This window comes from Cupressus sempervirens, unplaced genomic scaffold (genome assembly GCF_028749045.1).
Source record: "Cupressus sempervirens isolate cs-2001-9-10 unplaced genomic scaffold, ASM2874904v1 CseChr00s100002_03, whole genome shotgun sequence".
Taxonomy (NCBI): Eukaryota; Viridiplantae; Streptophyta; class Pinopsida; order Cupressales; family Cupressaceae; genus Cupressus; species Cupressus sempervirens.
Window position 1 is genome coordinate 367,722 of NW_028322207.1, and position 12,860 is coordinate 380,581.

Below are 12,860 nucleotides of genomic sequence, written 5' to 3' on the forward strand. Positions count from 1 at the left end.
CGACAATGTCCCCCCCCTTTTTACTCAATCAAAGAACCCCCCCCAAAGAATTATGATTTGGCACTTTATTTTAGTGCATTTACAACTACCACTAGAAAGAGATACTTAGTGGTCTTGATTCCAATGCATTACAAACCCACATGAAGAGCATATGCTAAAAGTGAAACTTGGGAACAATAATCAAAGAAAAAAACAACACCACTGTGATCTACTCAAAAAATTATACACTTTCAAAAAAAGAATCGCCTCGATACGAGGTCGTATGAGAAAGTTATGATCCTCCGAAGTTTCCAAAATGAGAACTGTGCACAGTCACGACTGAGAATTTGCAATTTCTGAAGAATTCATGCATAAAAATCAAAAAATAACTCCACTAGTGGATAGAGCACAAAAAAATAGCCAAGTTCATAACAAGAATCATCAAAATTGAAGTCCGTATGAGCAAGAACGAGACATTTGAAAACTGCATTCAAATCTGCGGCTGCCAACGGAGAGGGGTATGGTTGTAGCTTTGCATGCTCGATCCTGAAAAATATACAACTTGCATGCAAAATCTAAAAGATACCCAGATGGTTTTTCGGGGCTGCAAACAAAACCCAGAAAGCGTTTTTCTTGCTGATGAATAGAAGATGTTGCTGTAGTGTAAATTAGACTCCTTTAACAGTAAAAAATGGCTCCAAAAATCAGAAAATGACCCCAGCAACCAAAATTTGACATGCAAATTCTGGATCAGCTTCTTAAATCCATCAATGGCATGCTGGAACCTGCAAAACTGATTAAAAACTCCAAATATGCAAGTTGGTTGTCAGATTTGAGATTGAAACCCCAGAAAAAAACTGTTTTTGTCAAAACTTTTCTGATTCTCAGGATCATCCAAAGATGCAAGAGAAGAGCATACTTCATTTTTCAAAAAACTACAATAAAGTTTATTTGCCCCCCCCCCCCTCCCCCAAATCTCTCAAATAAGGAAACTAAAATCTACTCTTGTACATAGAAAAGCTCTGATACCATGTTAGAATCTGATAAGATTAATAACCCAGAAAACTAGTGTAAAGAGTAAATATCTAAACTATGAATGCAAATGATACAAAATCAAAATAGCATCATAGAGTTAGTCTCCAAGAGAGTAATGCAAATGCTAGAAGCAAAATAGCATTAGGAGGATGCAAAAACAAGAGATGCTAATACAAGCCAGGTAGCATGCTTATATAGGCTAGGAAGAGGGAGGAGGTGGCAACACCAACCAATGAGGAGCAACCATCTATTAGACTAAAGATAGCAAAGTATCTTCCCAAGATAGCTAATGGATGCTCACATGTAGGAAGATGACACCTCACAACCATTCACCTAATAAGACATGCTTTATTAACCTAAGCAAGATTATTAAAAGTGTAGGAAAAACCTAGCAAAATAGGAAAAATAAAAAACTGCACTAACATTTGTAAGCCTTTAATAAGGCAGGTCTTTCATAGGGCAGACCATGATTCATGGTAAAACCATTGTGGTCTTAATTGGATACACTTTATTGCTACAATAGTGAAGATTTGTGGGTGTCATCCCCACCCTAGTTTTACCTTCTCACTTGGAGGGTTTCTGGGTAATCATATATATGGTGTTAAGTGTGTGTGTTTGATTACATGTTTACATGATTGATACATATGATTTATATTTTATTTCAGTATATTAATGCATGTGATGTATGAATGGTGAAATTTGTATGGGTCCAAGTTTAAACTTTTGATTCACCCCCCACCCCTCCAGAAGTTTACTCATTTCCCACTTGTAATTACAACACAATATAAAAAAAGAATGCATATGTATGCACTGTCACCAAATTATATATAATGCAAGGAAAATGATCAAAGTAAAATGTTCACTATGTATATTGATGGAAGGCCAAAAGAAACAGGGAATATTGCAAGATTTATAAATAGTTCTCAACCTATGTCAACTAATAAGTTGGCAAATTGTATATTTGAGGCATGCAAGGGAAATCACATTTTTGTATGTGCAATAAAATCAGTAAGTGTAGAGGAAGAGCTTTTGATAGATTGTAATTTGAATCGTATAGATACAAAAAAATTCCCTATCATGGGACTACTAAGTATAAAATTTAAACCAATTGCCTCCAATATATAGTCTGATTTATTATTATTATTTTTTTTGGTAAGTCTATTACTTTCATTTTTTCTACTAATTGCTAAGAATTACTAATATTTTTCTCAAGGCGGTATGGATAGAACACCATGTCGCACAGGTGAGGATGCACCATCTCACACACCTTCTTCAATAGAGGTAAACTTTAATTATTGTAATTGTTCAAGTTATATACAAACAAATGTCATATTATTATGCTCTTTTCATTATGACTTTGGAGTTATTTTGATGGAATTTTATTGATATTGAATTTTTGTAGATATACACATTAGTTGCACCAATTTTTTCTTTCAAAACCATACGTACAGATTCAAACATTAAGTACAACATGTCAAATACTTTCATTTTGCTAATAATTTCTAAGAATCGCTAATCTTTTTCATAGGGCAACATGGGTAGATCACCACACACAGGCGGGGATGCAACATCTCACATACCTTTAGTGAAGGTAAACATTAATTATTGTAATTTTTATTTTTATATAGAAATAAATGTCATATTATTATGTTCTTCTCATTATGGCTTTGGAGTTATTTTGATGTAATTTTACTAATATTGAATTTTGCAAATATACACATTAGTTACACCAAAGTTTTCTTTTAAAACCATATATGGGTAAGTGCACCAAGTTATGGTGCCAAAAGCGAGGTATAAGTGGGCACCTTTTTTTTGAAATCAGCAATTTCTAAACTTCAACAAGAATTTGAAGATAGTTACGCTCAAAATTTTAAGATATGACAAAAACAAAAGTAGTAGTCCTTTGAATCTAGTTTCTAAACTACTAATTTTTTTCATAATGGTTTAGTTTTAGGTCCTCAAAAAAGAGGGCCACCAAAAGTGGTACTGTTTATTTAGAAAAAATATAACATAGTACAAAGTGTGGCACTCCTAAAATTTTAACTTTTTTTTTTGAAATTCTTTAATCGCTCTAGTAAAAAATTACCTAACATTGTGTAGTTTATCATAGATTTTTTAGTTAATTTTTTAATGCATATTTTTTAATGAATTTTTAAATTGGACACATCCCAAAAATGTGAAATATCTATGTGCTCCCCTAGAAATAATTGAAAACTAATCTAAAATCAAAACTTCTATTTTTCAAAGTGTGTAGAATGGAGTTTAGTTTTAAAAAACTAAGTTGTTGCAAAATTTGATGAATGAGCTAAAATCTACAACCCAATTAGTACATGTTGGTTTTTGAAAAAAAATGGACATACATTCAAAAGAAATTATAGTTTCAAGGCTTGAAATAGTTCAAATAAAAAATAAATTATATGGTTATATAGCTAACACAAAGACCTACAATGTCATGTAACTTGATTTTATCGATGCTCAACCACGAGGAAATTTGGAGGAGGGCATACAAGAAAAATCAAACATTTTTATATGTTTGTAGCAAAACACATCTCAAAATAGTTTAGAGACTCCAAACCTTTGGGTTGGATCCCCAAGGTAAAACCAAGCCTTAGGCTTGGTAGAATGCAAAGTTTTAAATAGCACGTGTGCACTATAGTGTGCACACACTATTTAAAGATTCTTAAAATTTTGGTCTTAATAGCATGTGTGCACTTCAGTGCACATGTACTATTAAGACCTAAATTTCAATAAAGAGGGAAGGAGAGAGGTAGAGTGAGAGCAAGAGAGAGAGAGGAGAGGGGGGATGGGAGTTTGTGTGTGTGTGTGAGAGAGAGAGAGAGAGAGTAGGGGATGGGAGAGGGGAGAGAGAGTAGGGAATGGGAGAGAGAGGAATTATGAGAGAGAGTAAGGGGTGATAGAGAGAGTAGGGGATGGGAGAGAGATTGAGAGTAGGGAATGGGAGAGAGAGAGTAGAGAGGGAGAGAGAGTGAGAGAGAGTAGGTAGTGGGAGAGGCAATGCGAGAGGGAGGGAGAGAGAGAGTGAGGGAGAGGGGGAGGGGGAGAGAGAGGGATGGGAGTTTGTGTATGAGAGAGAGTAGGGGATGGGAGAGGAGAGAGAGAGAGAGTAGGGGATGGGAGAGGGGAGATAAGGTAGACTAAGATAGAGTAGGGGATGAGAGAGAGAGTACACAGTGAGAGAGGGGGGATGGGAGAGAGTGTGAGAGTGTGAGAGTACAGGATGGGAGAGAGAGTAGAGAGGGAGAGAGAGTGAGAGAGAGAGTAGGCAGTAAGAGAGGGAGAGCAAGAGAGAGAGGGGAAGATGGGAGAGGAGAGAGGGGGAATGGGATTGTGTGTGTGAAAGAGAGAGAGAGAGTATCCTGAGAGAGAGAGAGAGTGGGGGATGGGATAGAGAGTGTGGGAGAGAGTGTGGGAGAGAGCGTAGGAAATGGGAGAGGGAGAGAGAGCAGGGGGATGGGAGTTTGTGTAAGAGAGAGAGAGTAGGAGATGGGAGAGAGTGTGAGAGTGAGAGAGAGATAGAGTAGGGGGTGGCAGAGAGAGAGTATGGGATGGGAGAGAGGTTGAGAGTAGGGGATGGGAGAGAGAGAGTAGGTGGTGGGAGAGGTAGTGGGAGAGGGAGAGCACATGAGAGAGAGAGAGGAGGATAGGAGTGAGAGAGAGAGAGGAGAGAGAAAGAGAGGGGGGATGGGAGTGTGTGTGTGTAAAAGAGAGATAGAGTAAGGTATGTGAGAGGGGAGAGAGAGTAGCTTGAGAGAGAGTAGGGGATGAAAGAGAGTAGGCACTAGGAAAGGGAGTGGGAGAGGGGGGATGAGAGTGTGTATAAGAGAGAGTAGGGGATGAGAGAGAGAGAGAGTAGAGAGGAAGAGAAAGTGAGAGTAGAGAGGAAGAGAGAGTGAGAGAGATAAAGTAGGTGGTGGGAGAGGGAGTGGTAGAGGGAGAGAGAACGGGGGATGAGAGTGTGTGTGAGAGATCTAGAGAGTAGGGGATGGGAGAGGAGAGAGGGGTGGATGGGAGTGTGGGTGTGTGTGGAAGAGAGAGAGTAGCCTGAGAGAGAGAGTAGACGATGGGAGAGGGAGTGGGAGAGGGAGAGAGAGGGGGGATGGGAGTGTGTGTAAGAGAGAGTAGGGGATAGAAGAGAGTATTAGAGTGTGAGAGAGAGTAGGGGGTGGTAGAGAGAGAGTATGAGATGGGAGAGAGAGAGTGAGAGTAGTAGATGGGGGAGAGAGAGTAGGCAGTGGGAGAGGAAGTGAGAGAGAGAGAGTGAGAGACAGGAGCATGAGAGAGAGAGAGAGAGAGAGAGTAGGGGATGGGAGAGGGGAAGAGAGAGATAGTAGGTAGTGGGAGAGGGAGAGAGAGAGGGGGGATGAGAGTGTGTGTAAGAGAGAGTAGGGGATGGGATATAGTGTGTGAGAGAGTAGGGGATGACAAAGAGAGTACAAGATGGGAGAGGGAGAGTGAGAGTATGGATGGGAGAGAGAGTAGAGAGGGAGAGAGTGAGAGTGAGAGAGAGGGAGAGAGAGAGTAGGGGATGGAAGAGAGAGAGTGAGAGAGAGAGTAGGTAGTGGGAGAGGGAGAGTGAGTGAGAGAGAGTAGGTAGTGAGAGACAGAATGGGAGAGGGATAGCGAGTGAGAGAGAGTAGGGGATGGGAGAGAGTGAGAGAGAGAGTAGGCAGTGGGATAGGGAGTGGGAGAGGGAGAGCGAGAGAGAGAGAGAGTAGGGGATGGGAGAGCAAGTGGGAGAGGGAGTGGGAGAGGGAGAGTGAGAGAGAGGGGGGGATAGGAGTTTGTATAAGAGAGAGAGAGAAGGGGATGGGAGAGAGAGAGTAGCCAGTGGGAGAGGGAGAGCAAGAGAGAGAGAGGGGGGGTGGGAGTGTGTATTTGTGAGAGAGAGTAGAGGATGGGAGAGAGAGAGTAGGGGATGGGAGAGGGAGTGGGAGAGGGAGAGTGAGAGAGAGAGTAGGGGATGGGTGAGCAAGTAGGCAATGGGAGAGAGAGATAGATAGAGAGAGAGTAGCAATGGAAGAGAGTGTGGGAGAGAGAGAGTGAGAGAGGGGTATGGGAGTGTGTAAGAGAGAGAGAGTAGGGGATGGGAGAGAGAGAGAGTGAGAGAGAGTAGGTAGTGGGAGAGGGAGTGAGAGAAGGAGAGGAAGAGAGAGAAAGAGGGGGATGGGAGTGTGTGTCTGTGAGAGATAGTAGGAGTTGGGAGAATGAGAAAGAGTGGAGGATGGGATAGAGTGGGAGAGAGTGTAGGTAGTGGGAGAGGGAGTGTGAGAGAGAGTAGGTGGTAGGAGAGGTAGTGGAAGAGGGAGAGCAAGAGAGAGAGGGGATGGGAGTGTGTGTAAGAGAGAGAGAGTAGGGGATGGGAGAGAGAGTGAGAGGGAGTGGGAGAGGGAGAGTGAGAGAGAGGTGGATGGGAGTGTATGTAAGAGAGAGAGAGTGAGAGAGAGAGTAGGTAGTGGGAGAGGGAGTGGGAGAGGGAGAGCAAGAGAGAGAGGGGGGCATGGAAGTGTGTGTCTATGCGAGAGAGTGGGGGAACGGTGAGAGTGAGAGAGAGAGTAGTTAGTGGGAGAGGGAGAGAGAGTAGGGGATGGGAGAGAGAGTGAGAAAGAGTAGATGGTGGGAGAGGGAGAGCGAGAGAGAGAGTAGGGTATGGGAGAGAGAGTTGAGAGTAGATGGTGGGAGATGGAGTGGGAGAGGGAGATAGATAGAGAGAGTAAGGGATGGGAGAGGAGAGAGAGAGAGTGAGAGAGAGTGAGAGAGTAGGGGATGGGAGAGAGAGAGTAGGTAGTGGGAGAGGGAGATAGATAGAGAGAGAGAGTAGGGGATTGGAGATGAGAGAGAGCAAGAGAAAGTAGGGGATGAGAGAAGAGAGAGAGTGAGAGAGAGTAGGGGATGGGAAAGAGAGTGGGAGAGAGTAGGCGATGGGAGAGGGAGTGGGAGAGGTAGATAGATAGATAGAGAGAGTAGGGAATGAGAGAGGAGAGACAGTGAGAGAGAGTAGGGGATGAGAGAGAAGATAGTGAGAGAGAGAGTAGAGGATGGGGGATGGTGGGATAGGGAGAGATTAATTTTCACATAGTGCGACAAACTATAAAGCATGCACACTTTATAGTGTGCATGCTATAGTGCATTCACTCTATATGAAAACACCAAAAAATGGTCATAACAGAAGTTTGGGTCCTTGCTGATCCATATTCTACTTTTTGTCTATTGTGTATTCTATTGTTCTGATAAAAAAGATGGGTTTCAAGTTGTTGGAAGTTAGCAAGTACTATTTGAAGGCTTTTTGAACATTCTTTCATTCTATTTGAAACTAGTAAACACCAAATTCAATCATTGGATACACTAATTGAAGGCTTTTTGAATATTCTTTCTATAGAAAAGGTTAGTGCAGTCCTTTTTAAATATCCTTTGTTATTATAAGGAGGCAAATTTGATTATAATTTGACATGTTGTTTAATATATAGAAAATTCATTAAAATTTGTATGTTTGAATGAATTGTTATTTGGAAATGGTTAGAAATTTGACAAATTTTTAAATATATATTGTGTATTCATTGAAATAATTGTAATATATATATATATTTGAATGATTGACATATATTTATATATATATATATATATATATTATGTAATTTATATATACATATATTATGTAATTTATATATACATATATTATGTAATTTATATATATATTTATATGTAATTTTAAAATTGCAAGTAATTCAGATGTTTGAATAATTTGACATATAGAAATCATCATTATGCCAAGGAAGAAACCAAAAACTCAAACAATTGAAGAGAGGGAGAGAGATTTGGCAATTAAAAGAGATAAAATGAAACTACTACATGAACAAAGAAAATTGAAATCAATAATGAAGAATTGACTTTTGAAGAGGAACAAGAACCACTAATATAAAGAAATGAAGAGGAAGAATTGGAAAGACAAAGAGAATGAATGAGACTGTTATGCTCAAGAAGACAATTGAATTATGAAGCTACACCATCTTCCAATGTTGGAGTCATATCATCATCTCATGTTGAAGAGACACTAATTTATAGATTCAATGATGTACACACTCCATCATGTCATGTTGAAGGCACAACATCAACATATCAAGTATGCAATATTCTATCTTTTGCATCTTATTGCCAAGGTACATCATTTTCGGTTCAAGGTACATGAAGCACTTAACCTTATGTTGATGTTCAAAATGTTGAGGGAATGGAAGAGATTATAACACCTTCTAATTTTTTTTTAGAAGACCAAAATATTTGATTGATATTGATATGAACATTTTGAAATCAATGCCTAAAAAGATTAGCAAGCGTACTTGTCAAAGAAAAGTTAATTCTATGTGGAGATTATTCTATGAAGAATTAAATATTACAAGTCAATGCCAATTATTTTTTGAAATGATAAGGAATTTGAAATTTAAGCTTATCATGAAGATTCTTTGACTAAGAATGATGTATGATTCAAATGAAAAAAGCATTGTAAAGAATCTAATGAGTGCTTATGACAGAGTAGATTTTAAATCATGCACCAAAGATAGTAATATCACAAGATGAGTACTTACATCAACAATAGTAAGTACCCAAATGAAGAAAGCTTGACTCATGAGAAAGACAAGAAAAATATTGAAAATTGGTAGAGGTACTCTAAGGAGAGCCATGCTAAGGCATGAGAGATTGGAAGATCCAAAAAAAAATGAGTTATGGACATTTAGCGGTAGACTACTATGGAAGGATAAAGAATCAATGAAGCTTTGAAATCATTGATCAAAGATTTTGGACAAATAACACACATGTTTCCCCTAATCAAAGAGATGTTGTAAGAAGGAGGATTGGTAGCCAAAATCATGACCCACATGTGAAACATTTTTTAGACTCAACTCAGACACAATTGTTTGCAAAATTTATTATTATGTATCCTCAAATTTGAATTAGTCAAAGATTTTTTGAGATGGGTAAACTTTTTTATATGAAGATAAATCACACATGCCCAACTTTTTGTTGTAGGATACATATTGAATTTTCTAACTATTTTGATGTTTTTAGGCATATATGTGTGTTTTTGCATTCTAAGTTTGTTTTGTAGGATTGTGACATGAATGAGCCACCTATATCTTCAAGGGAATTCATATCCAACATTTTATGTGAAATAGGGGACAACCAATAATTTTACAAGACAACATGCTTGGATGATACATGCTTATTTTGTGGTTCTTTGCAACTTCTATCAACTTGTGAACATATGGATAGTACAAATGCAATTGGAAATATAATAGTAGATTACAGAAAATATAAGACAATGACATATACTCTAAAAGATAGGAAACAGGGTAAAAGATGTGATTTAGTCATTGAAAAGATTCTAGTGTATGAGTTCATGAAGATTTTTTGTGAAAATATTATTTACGAGTATGCAAGGTATACACATAGAGCTTAATGGCCAGATTTGCAATTCAAGTTGTACAAGGATATGTTTCCACTAGAAACCATTGTTTTGGTTATAGACTTCACAGAAAACTACACACTACAACCACAAAATGAGGTGCAAGAAAAGTATTATACTTCTCAATAGGTTTTCAAATTTGTTCACATAACATTCATGCATTCACCTACAAATATAGAGGATGATAGGAAGATTTTGAGGGAATACCATTTTTACATCAGCGATGATCAATCACATTTTACAAAGTTTGTACATGGCTGTTTTCAACTATTTTATGGAGATTTGGCTAACAAGGGCATACCATATCATCAACACATTATTTGGTTAGACAATTGTGCATCTCAATTCAAGAATTCACGAATGTTCTATTGGTTGAGTAGGATGCATAGGTTGTCTAGAATTCAATATATGTGAAATTTCACAGAGGCTGGTCATAGAAAGGGAGAGCATGATGGTGTAAGAACATGCATCAAAAGAGCCTTTGCTCATGAAGAACTAAAGTAAAAAGATGGAGCAATATTGATAGATGCAAAATCCATTGTCCAATGGTGTAACACTACAATTGGCCCAGGTAAGGAAGGTGAGTCTACGATTCGTATATTTTTTTGGTTGATAGATAATACTAACATTGCACCATATGAGGATTATTACACACTAATAAGATCAAGTGAGTTGCACTCTTTTAGAAGCTCTGATGTAGGTTCATGGAGTATCCACACATGAAAAATGGTATGCTATTGTCTATCATGTGTAGAGGAAAATCGGGATGACAATAAGTCAACTGAATGGTTGAACAAATGGGATATATGATTTTTGGACCCAATTGACACCTATCATCCCCCACAAGCACTAGAAATGGTAGATATGGATTTGTCTATTGACTTTGACTAATTGTCTAATCTAGTGCAACCTAGTAGTAGTAGTAGTGTATATATATATATATCTTTGTAATCTCAATATGTAACTTTATAACTTTTAACTAATTATTTTCTAAATTAATGACTGCATTTTGTACATTTATCACCACAGGCCATGTTTTTTCTATTATTGCGCTTGAAGACAATGAAGAAGAGACAAATTATTATTTGTGTTGTTGTGTCCAAGCCAAACAAAAATTGGATCACTCAGTTATAGATGGTGAAGGTTTAGAGTACCATATCAGTGTAGTGGTTGTAACTGGCACATGGCTTAGATGATATTCTATGAAGAACCCTAACTTGTGGTTATTCAAGGATTGGAAAATAGAGAGGAAGATTCTTGATTATTTGAACCATTTTGTCACATAAAATGTTCACTTGATAAAATATGGTGGAAAACCACATAATAAGACTCTTTCGAAAGTTCATGAGTTAGACCATGAGGCAATACTTGAGACATTAAAATGTAGAGCAGATCTAATTGGTTCATTAGATTGAATAGGGAGAGAGAGAGAGAGAGAGAGAGAGAGAGAGAGAGAGAGAGAGAGAGAGGTGTAGGGGCACCTTAAATCATAGGGCTCTCACCTTTTCATTTTTGTTGTATTATGCTCCAAGTGAGCCTTGCAAGTATAATAAGGGTCATTGGACCTAGGTTTGGTAGTTAAGATATTGGATATCATTTAATGTCCTTAGAAGAGTCACTATTTTGGCTTAAAAATCAAGGCATACATTGCCGTAGGGAAATAAGTAACCTAAAGAATGAGTCATTAGCTTAGGGAAGGGTCCCTAGCATGGAATTGCTAAGGGAAAGCCTCAATAACAAGTTAGAAATGTTAAGAAGAGCAAGCAAGAAAAATCCAAAAGTTGCTATATTTTGCAATTTTTGTAAAATGCTAATTTTACAAGAAATTGTGGATTTGCCTCTTAAAACTTGAAGGAGGCCAATGCAAACCATAAGGATGAAGGGGAAAAACCTAGGAGGAGATATAAAGACTTTCCAAACCCTAAAATGAGAGAAGTTAATATCATTGTGTAGGGTTAGCATGCTATAACATGATATTTGAAGGCAAAATTACTGAGTTTCTAAGTTTTAAGGCATTTTTGACATTGTTTTTGTATATTTTACTAGTTTCCATGGTAGATTGGGTTTTTTAGAACAAATTTTTTTTAGTAAGTTTTCTTTTCTTGTCTTTCTTTTCATAGTGCTCAAAAAGTTTCTTGACAACTTCTGACCAACTTCTTAAAAAGTTGTTAAACTTTCAAAAACTCTTCCCTAAAGGGCTAGTTGATTCAAACCAACCTTATAACCATCAATGAAAACTTATATTAGCCCTTACAGGCAGGTGATAGGTATGATGTACTTATTTTGGCAAGAAATCAATAAAATAACCTATTTTTCTTTAAAATTCCATGTTTCAGAGCATTGTAGGGACTGGTATAGACATTGGGACATGTTCCAATTTTGTATCTTTGTAGTTTGCGAGATATTCAAGTTTTGTTGAAGGTTCCTAGAAATCAACATTAAACCAAGGGTTTCACCTAGGGCCTTGTTGTTTTGGCACTTTCCACCATGGGAATTTGATGTCCCTTAGTGGAATGCAATCACTATCAGTGTACTTCATTATTTTGTAGGTTTTATAGATGGCCAACAAAGGAATGAATTTTGCCACCATACCCTTGGTGTATGGCTCCATACATGCCCCATTCAACATTTCACCACAATCACTATAACTTTTGCTCCAGAGTGATCCAAGGTTTGTAACTTTGGATTTGGATTTTTTTCACATGCCCCTCGATGTTCCAATAATTTTTTTGTATATTTTCTTGTGTGAAAGAGTACCTATAGTGTAACTGCAGCATAATTAGGCCTATCAATACTTTCCAAATGTTGTTACACTAGTGGCTTCTAGTCTCTTTTAGTTTGTGAGGTTTACATATGTTTTATATGTCCTAAAAGGGTGTTTTAATCTCACTTTAAACAATGTCTTCATGTTAGGTTTTTCCATATTATGTTCAATTTACAGTTTGAAGGGCTACTAGTGTTTTCAATGGGAATTTGCTATAACTATATATCAGTGTTGCTTGGACACAATAGAATCACTTTATCTACTGAATACAGACCTTAATAGGTCTAAGGTGTGTTTTTATTCCATTCCATGGTCATTGTTCTCTTTTCATTCATGTTTGGGGGTATGCTCCCTTATTAGGCTTGATCCGCCTCACAATAGGTGTATCATAGTCATGCTCTAGGTCATGCTTAGGAATAATATATTCAAACTAAGGATTATTTTTCTTGCTATGAGGTGCATTTAATCTTGTCAAACCAGGGATGCATACTTGAAATGGTCGGCACAATATGTGCACTAGGTCTCTTAATGAGTCACTAAGCTTATGCTACATGAAAGTAAAATGCAAGGAAAAGAACTTACACTATTGCTGCAAGAAAATAACAC